Source organism: Silene latifolia, chromosome 3 (genome assembly GCF_048544455.1).
Source record: "Silene latifolia isolate original U9 population chromosome 3, ASM4854445v1, whole genome shotgun sequence".
NCBI lineage: Eukaryota > Viridiplantae > Streptophyta > Magnoliopsida > Caryophyllales > Caryophyllaceae > Silene > Silene latifolia.
Genome location: NC_133528.1, coordinates 125,281,827 through 125,291,154, shown reverse-complemented (window position 1 = coordinate 125,291,154; position 9,328 = coordinate 125,281,827). Strand labels below are relative to the sequence as shown.

At 39.4% G+C, this 9,328-nt stretch overlaps 1 long non-coding RNA gene across 1 annotated transcript; it reads right to left on the bottom strand.

Moving 5' to 3' along the window:
* Window positions 1-1,872: 1,872 nt before the first annotated feature.
* Window positions 1,873-2,587, bottom strand: LOC141646265 (uncharacterized). The gene is made up of 2 exons (XR_012545471.1): window positions 2,374-2,587; window positions 1,873-2,021 (listed from the first exon to the last, which is right to left on the bottom strand). It is a non-coding gene; the product is annotated as an uncharacterized LOC141646265 (long non-coding RNA).
* Between the last annotated feature and the right edge of the window lie 6,741 nt (window positions 2,588-9,328).

The following is a 9,328-nucleotide window of genomic DNA, read 5'->3' as shown; positions in this document are numbered from 1 at the left end:
CCCAAGAGGGAAGCATTCCCTCTTCATTTATGCGCTCTTGACGGGCCATTTGATGGAAATTAGGGTATAGAGCATAATAGGTATCCACCCTATCATCATATTGTTGTTGGTGCATCGCTTGAAGTAGACCCGTAGCAAAGTCATCCTTGGGTAGAATGAACGGGTTAGGGTGGTTGTAGGGTTGGTAAGGGAAGGGGTAAGGAGGAAGAGTGATTTTTTTCCCTTCATATTTTTGCTCATTTTCTTGTTGTTGTTGAGTAAGGGGTGGGGCTTGGTTCTCTTGCCTTGAGTTTCCAGGTATTAGGTAGGAAGGTAGACGAGAATGAGGCCCTCTCCTTGGTGAAATTCTTGTCAAGCCTTCCATTGGAAGGATTAGCGGATCGCTTCCCTTTGTTAGCCATTTGAATTTTCTTTCATAGCCCTCATAGGCTATCCAATGATGTTGTTTGAAAAGAAGGCATTCATTAAGCCTAGTAATGCCCGAAAGATGGACATACGAATTATCATTGTTGAAGTTTGGGTTAAACCACTTTGCAATCCTTGTTATCAAGCCTCCATTCACAATATGCTTCATCCTATTGTCATACCCGTTTCGAAAACGTGCCCATCTTTCAAGTAATACCAAAGGAGCATTGAAATGGTATCCACTTTTACCATGAATTTGTAAGTATGATTCCATAAAGGTAAGGTCAAGCTCATTTACCACCCGCGGGGTCACGTCGAGCAAGTAGGGTTCTCGTTAGAAAGCGGTTGGTGAATCTTATGATCGGGTTTTGGATGAAGGAGATCAAACAATCTTTAATCTTTGTCAAGTCACGGCCTGTTAGGGCTCTCCAAAGCGGTTCCACACTATAATTTCGAGGCTTGGGTGATCGAGAGGGTGATACATCTAGGCCCAAAATATCCGCAAACTCAACTAATGTTACCATTCTTGTGACATTTTCCAATCGGAATTCTATGCATATGGTGTTGTTAAGAGTGGAAATTTTTAGGAAGCTTAGAAATTCAAGCACAAGTGATTTGTAACTAAGCTCATGCATATGAAACATGGTAGAGAACCCGAACAAGTCGAACAATGCTTCAGTTTGGTGATAAATCCCTAGCTTTCTAAGTGTATCATGACAAACAAACTTAGTTGGAAGGATGTTCTTACCAATAGTCGATGGAAGATGACTCGTTGAGCATCATTAACAAACTCGATATGAGGGAATCGATCAAGTATTGAAAGATCAATAATTTTTTCATTTTCTTTTCTCCTTGTGTTGAGATGTGAGGTAGAAGGACTCCCTATAATCCTTGTTCTTCTTTGTTACCTTGTCATGAATCTCCTTTGTGTACTCATTTTAGTTGGAGTTAAAGGACTTTGATTGTGATTGAGTGAGAGTAAAATCAAATCTCCCAAATTACATCTCTTTGATTTTTGGAAAATCCTAGATTAGACGAGCTCAAGTTTAGAGAGTTTAATTTGTTTTCTTGAGGATGAATTAGGGTGATTATGTGTATTTGTGAGGGGGATTTGGGTTTACTAAGTGAGAGGAGTTGATGTGGCTTGATATGTGTGGTTAGGGATGGCAACGGGCCGGATCTGGATAGGGTCCAATAGGATCCAGATCCGCATCGCGATAGTGGGATCCAAATCCGACCCAGATCCAGATCCGGACCCTACGGATCCGGGTTACCCGCGGGTCCGATGTTTAAATATTATTAAAAAATAAAAAAATAAAAAATAAAATTGACTGGCAGTGGGCTTATAACATTTACTCATCCATTATGTGTTTATTATATCATGTCAGTCATGACATGAATAAATGAATCAGTGGCCTCCTCTTTATCCCATATTAAAAGCTTTCTCAACAAAAGAGAGGAGAAAAATGAGCTTAAAATCAGTCTTATAAATCCAAAGAGTTACAATTTTACAAATCAAAGTCTTACAAAATAAAAGTCCCAAAATTAAAGTCTTATGAAATGGAGTACAACCTAGACAAAACAACAAACTCCAACAAATATGAAGTCCTGCAGATCTGCAATTAAGAACATTATTGAACCAAGAACATCAACAAATTATCAATCTGATTATAACAACAATCATGAAATTAACAATAAAGCTTATTATAACAACCCAAAATTGTCCATTTCATAAAGCTAACCTGAGATTTATAATTAACTAGAGTGACACAACTCCAAATACAAAATAGATAAAAACCATGTTTCACCTTAAAGGCTTACACCTACAAAATCATCTATCACAATGGCAAAATATAAAGCAACATGGTTCATTCTATCTTTAGTCTTTTCATGGTTAAAGGAAAACTCATCGATAAAGATTGAAGAAGAATAAACAAGTCGAGATTAAAAAGTCACAAAATCAGGTACCTTCAGGGATAGTTGTTGGCTACGTCGGCGTCGAAGAGAGGTACACAGGCGGTCGGGCTTAGTACTGGTGTTTAGGCGGCAGATTTAGGGTTTGTTTGTATAAATGACTAAGTGAGGGAGTAGAGGGACTGGTTTGAGACTTTGAGAAGTTGAGGAATGAGGAATTGGGGATAAATGACCTAACTAAATTGTGTGATGTTTGTGTTGTACGCACAAGTCAGGCCATCATTTTCTAAGTTTGTTTTTTTTTTAATTAAAAACGGGTCTTAGGGTCGGATCCGGGTCTAGTCGGTCAAATTCAGACCCGTTTTTAAACCAGTAGATCCAGATCCGATCCAGATCCATAGGGTCTGAAATAATAGGATCCATATCCTATCCACTAGGGTAGGGTCTAGCGGATCTGGACCGGATCCAGGATCCGTTGCCATCCCTATGTGTGGTGGGGATTAGGAAAAGAAAGAAAGATTGTAGCCAATAAAAGAGCGGCACGGGAGGGAGACGCGCGGTTCGTTTAGGGAGCCGGGCGTTTTCTGCTTCCGAAAATTTTTGTATACGCAGACGGGGACGTGCGTCCTGAGATCGGTCCGCCCGTCTTAAGCAATGGGACGCCCGTCCTGGGTTATGGGATGCCCGGATCTTAAAACAGGATAAAAAAATTCTTGGATGAGCAGATAGGGATGTGCGTTCGTGATATCGTCCTAATTTAGGACGATTTAACCCCGTCCTATTACCTTATTCCGACTCGATTTTGTGTGCTTAATTGTTTAATTAGCTCATTTAATTACTAATTCATAATAATTAGTCGTCTTAGTTTTATTTAATAATTAGTCGGGTTTTTATATCATATTAGCATTATTACTATTATTACTATTATTTAATTAAATATAATTTGTAGGTGAGGCATATAATAAAGTGGAGACGGAATTGTGACGGGTCAAAGAGCTAAATAAATCAAATGAAAACCAAAAATAAAAGTCAAAGGTTAGTCTTTGACAAACCCCTCCTTTGACCAACATTCATCATCATCAACACTACATTACCATTAACCACCATCAACCCCTACAAATTCGTTCAACCATGGACGACTGCAAATTCCGAGTTCAATTCACCCTGCATAATCTACACATCAGTCGTGTTCCACTCTTATTCCGACGAACCCGACTCGGCTTCAAAGATCAATCGTGCTCAATTAATCGAGCACTACCGTCTGACCTGCATCTACATCACCACCGAGACCACCATTAATCAACCCGACTCCCATCGTTCATCACCACCATACTCCCCAGCATCTCGTCTTCAACCTGCAATCACCACATCCACAATTCATTAACTAAGACCACCATTTTCACACACTCCTCCAATCCTCCACAACCACTATAATCGACCACCTGCGGCCTGCTCGAAACACAAGTCCCAGCCTTACCCCTCCCTTCACCATTGCACCACCATTCCACCATTTTCGTCCTTCATCTCTCCTACCATCAAACTCGTCAACAACTCACCTGTATCAATCAACAAACAACCACCAGCCTCCCAATCAGCTATCGTGCGAAGCAACAGCAGCAGCATCCCAGTTCGACCCCTCGCCATCATCTCATCAATTAAGTACAACCACCATCAAAACCCGAGTTGATTAACAACAAGCAAGCTCCTAGCCGGCCTACCGACTGCCGCCCTCACTACCGGCTGGGAATACATGCAATTTCCCTCCTTTAGATCAGAGACCTCCCTGCCGGCCTTAGCACCAGTGGTCGGCCAACCGGCTCGCAACAACTCGTGCATTCCCAGACGGTCCACTGACCATCGACACCTCCACCGGCTCACAGCACGCATCAAATGAATTGAAGTTTCCAGAGAACTCCCAGATGGTCGCCTTACCGACAGACGGTGAATCGGCGGAGGACCCCTGCGTGTTTCGTCCTTGCCTTTTGTCCCTTTTGCTTTTGTCTTCTTTTTATATAAATAAATCCTCCTTGTTTTTGTGGGAAGAGAGGATCGTGCAATTGGTGTCTACTGTTAGGTGAGAGTATTAAGATGATGATGATTGTTGTTGTTGTTGTTGTTGTTGTTGTTGTTGTTGTTATTATAATTATAATTATAATTATTATTATTATAATTATTATTATTATTATTATTATTATTAGATCATTAGTATAAAAGACACTTCTCATTAATTAGACGCACTTACCATACACTACCACTTACCTTAGTTACTCTCACCTTAGTTTAGACTACTCTCTCTCAAATTAGAATAATTAATCTCTCTATTTTGTAAGACAGGAACATGGATTATTTTCCTCTCTTTAATCTCTCCTTAACAAAAGTTATAATCTTTCTTCACTATTAATTTAAGGGTTATTTAATAGGAATACTACGAACTATTGCACCCCTTCTCAAACTACTCCGTACTTTGAATTAACTAGGAATACTACCAACTAATGCACCGCGTCCCATATAATAGAACGGATGGAAGGGCTACCTTTTAGACCGGTTGCCTTAGATTAAATTTTTTTTTTTTTAATTTTTTTTTTTACTTTACTTCTCCTGTATCTTCATCTGTTACGTTTTCTTCATCCTTTTTCTTGTTTTCTTCTCGTAATCTTCACATGTTCATCAATCATCGATTCATTGTCATTATTAACCTTCGTCGCCAATCGCCATTTATCTCTCTGTACAAATTAATCTGCCTAATTTCAATATCGCCCTCAGTTGATTCCACAATGAAAAAGGTAAATCAATTTTGCCCTCAATTGATTAGTGTTATTACTTATTTATTTTCTTTAAGTTTGATTTTTCTCAAGTTATTGTTCTAATTTGCAGTGCTTTAAGTGATTATTTGTTGTTATTTTTCTCAAAAATACAAGAGAAAGAAAGATGAACAATACACTAAAAGATTTGGATTTCAATTGCTTATCATCTTAGCATCGCGGACAATGCTCTTGTCCATGGATGTCATGACCAGAGACAAATATTGGGGCTAGATCTATAGCATTTCTGAGAGGAGGGTTGATTCATGGCGAAATTTATGGAAAATTAACGGTGTATTTTTAGGGTAAGGGTCGATTTGCGGCGATAAGTGACAGTTCACATTGATGTGAGATCGTTTGGAGATGGAGGTCATATTCCCGATGAATTGTCAGTTATGGTGGTTGCGTGGGGTTGTGCGAGTGGTGTTGTTGGGATTGTCGCTCGTGGGTGGTGGTTGGTGTGGTGTTAGAGTGGGGCCAGTTTGCAATTTGTAGATGTTAGGTGAATTTCCATTGAAGATGGTCGTGATGTAAGAACTGTGCTGAAAAACTCTTCATTGTGAGGGAATTTACAAATAAAAAGTTGCAGATATCCCATTGAAATGCAAGAGGAAGAAGATAGAGCTCTTAATGAAGAAAAAAGTGGGGTCACTTAATACATTACCTGTTTCATCAGGTTAAAAAGAGAGCTATTTCGTTAGATGAGAGAGGGTGCCTTAGTCGATAGTATTCCTAGTTAATTCAAAGTATGGAGTATTTTGAGAAGGGGGGCAATAGTTCATAGTATTCTCATTAAATAACCCTTAATTTAATTACTCTTTAATTTATTCATATCCACAATTCTCATTAGTTTACATTTAGATTAGTGGGTTGTAATTTGAAGGAAGAAGAGATCCATCTTCCTTATTTCAATCAAAGTTACCACCTTTAATCATTGTTGGTATAATCCTTCTCTTTATTTCTCTTCCTCTCAATTGTTTACATGGTTATTGTAGTTTAATTACTTAGCTTATCATTATGTTTGTTCTTGTTATTTTCATGTTAAAGTTTCCATCTTTTGCTTCCATTTTCATTAACATGTGTGAGTAGTGTATTGCTAGGGTGGAGGGGAATCTTGTGTAGTTAATATGGGTAGACTATTGTCTTGAACAAACAAGCAATTCATGGGTAATTTCTCTTATAATTATCATGCATACAAAGTGTTTGTGGAAATGTTTCAATGAGAATTCGAGTCAATTTCACTATCTTATAACATGTTGGGTGAGAGCTTGACTTGTAACTAGATATCACATGATGATTAGTGGATCTTGGGTGATTAGAGCGAGAGTTCGATTACTCTTAACCTAGGGTTAGTCTCACATCGAGGGGTGGGGATTTGCCTTAGAATTTGCCTTGATTACTTGTTAATCTATGTCATTACTTGAACCATTATCTATTCATGTGAACCCGACCACCCTTGCTTCCTTAGTTAGCATCTTAATCAATTTTTCATTTACTTGTTCTTAGTTGTAGTCGTATCAATTAGCTTATCAATCATTCAACAATTGCTAGAACTAAACTAGGAAAAAGACAATTAATCTAAGAGCCAAGCACCGTCTCTGTGGATCGACCTCCTTAGCCTACTACATTCATTAGTTTGGTATTGAGTTTTATAAATATAGTTTGCATACCGAGGAGCACCACAACCTCGGTATTAGTCTCTAGGGTGGAACGCCCGTCTCAAGCACTGGGACGACAGTCCTGATAGTGGGATGCCCGAATTTTGCTTCAGAAAAATCATTTCAATCTCTCTTGGCCCCAGTTCCCACGGGTCGAGGCCAACTCGTGGGGATCCTCCATTTTGCTCTTTCTTCATTGAGTGGCATATGCTCTTTCTTAGCCTAGGCAAAAGCTTCCCCGCACTTGAGCTTCAAATCCTTCGCACATCAAACTTGATTAGTAACCCTCCCTCACTTGCTCTCATGTCAAAATTCGATTAAAATGCAATGCAATGAAGTTAAGTACAAGTAAGTAAGTTAGTATATTTACAAGTGGTGGTTTAGGAAGGACTCCACCAAAATCTCCTCCATTTTAACGCTTGTTTATGGTGGGAGAGGCTCAAGGCGAGTGACCTCAACCTCTCCTACAAAAGCTCCTTCATAATAAGGCTTGATCCGTTGACCATTGACTTTGAATCGATTTCCATCTTCGAACATTATCCCTAAGTCTCCATATTTCCCAACATTTGTGATTACAAAGGGACCCGTCCATCGTGAATTCAACTTTCCAGAGAAGAGCTGATATCGAGAGTTGAATAGAAGGACTTTGTCTCCCTTGTGAAAGGCCTTTTGCTTAATTCTCTTGTCATGAAGCAATTTGGTACGTTCTTTGTAGATCTTTGCATTTTCATAAGACTGAAGCCAAAATTCCTCCAATTCTTCAACTTTCAAGATCCTCTTTTCTCCACTTAGCTTGAGATCAAGATTGAGAGCTTTGAATGCCCAAAAGGCTTTGTATCAATTCAAGTGGCAAGTGACAAGCCTTTCCATAGACTAACTTGTAAGGTGAAGCTCCTATGGGTGTCTTATAGGCCGTCCTATAAGCCCAAAGAGTGTCATCAAGTTTCATGTTCCAATCCTTACGAGTCTTTTTAACAACCTTCTCAAGGATTTGTTTGATCTCTCTATTGGAAACTTCAACTTGACCGCTTGTTTGAGGATAATATCTCAAGCCAGTTCTATGTTGAACACCGTATTTTTTCAAGAGAGATGCGAGCTTCTTTTCATGGAAGTGTGTTCCACCATCACTAATAATGGCTCTAGGAGCTCCAAACCTTGGGAAGATCACTTTCTTTAAGAGCTTGGTTACCGTCTTTGCATCGTCGGTTGGAGTAGCAATTGCTTCTACCCACTTTGACACGTAATCAACGGCAACTAGAATGTACTTGTTGCCTTGAGGTGATACAAAGGGACCTTGGTAATCAATTCCCCATATATCGAAGATTTCAAATTCCAATATACCTCGTTGTGGCATCTCATTTCTCCAAGATATGTTCCTGGTCCTTTGACAAGGATCGCAATAGAGGATGAATTCTCTAGTATCTTCAAACATGGTAGGCTAATAGAAGCCCTATTGTAGGACTTTGACAATCGTTCTTCTTGCTCCATGGTGTCCTCCATAAGGGGATGAGTGGCAACCTTCCAAAACTCCTTGAACTTCCCATTGTGGCATACACTTTCGATAAAGACCATCACTACATGATTTGTAGAGATTGGGATCATCCCAAAAATACCTCTTCACTTCAAACAAGAATCTTTTTCGTTGGTTATAATTCAATTTTGGAGGAAGGACTCCTCCTACAATGTAGTTTGCAAAATCGGCAAACCATGGTGTTTTATGTCTCTCAAGTTGTGTGTGGATGGCCATTAGAACAGCATCGGGAAAGAAATCATTGATTGGTGTATCTTCTTTGTTATTGTCAAACCGAATCCTTGACAAGTGATCCGCAACTACATTCTCGGCTTCTTTCTTGTCTCTTATCTCTAAGTCAAATTCTTGGAGCAACAATATCCACCTCAACAAGAGTGGCTTTGATTCTTTCTTCACCAAGAGATGTCTAAGAGCACGGTGGTCCGAGAATACTATCACCTTTGATCCGAGTAGGTAGGAGCGGAACTTGTCCAAAGCATACACTATAGCAAGAAGTTCCTTTTCCGTGGTATCATAGTTGACTTGTGTGGCATCAAGGGTCTTGCTTATATAGTATATAGCATGTAAAGCTTTCCCAACCCATTGACCAAGAACCGCGCCAACGACATAGCTGCTTGCATCACACATTATCTCAAAAGGTAACTCCCAATTTGGCGGTTGAATGATTGGTGCCGAAATTAGAGCTTCCTTGATCCTATCAAAAGCCTCAACACACTCATGAGTAAATTGGAATTGGAAATCTTTAAGCAAAAGTTGAGTGAGGGGTTTTGCAATTTTGGAAAAATCTTTTATGAATCGTCGGTAAAACCCCGCATGACCGAGAAAACTCCGCACCCCTTTGACATTCACGGGCTGCGGTAATTTCTCTATCACCTCAACTTTAGCTTTATCAACTTCGATGCCCTTTTTCGAAATCAAATGACCCAATACAATACCTTCATTGACCATGAAATGACACTTTTACCAATTTAACACAAGGCTAACATCTTCACATTTTTGCAAAACAAGAGATAAATTAT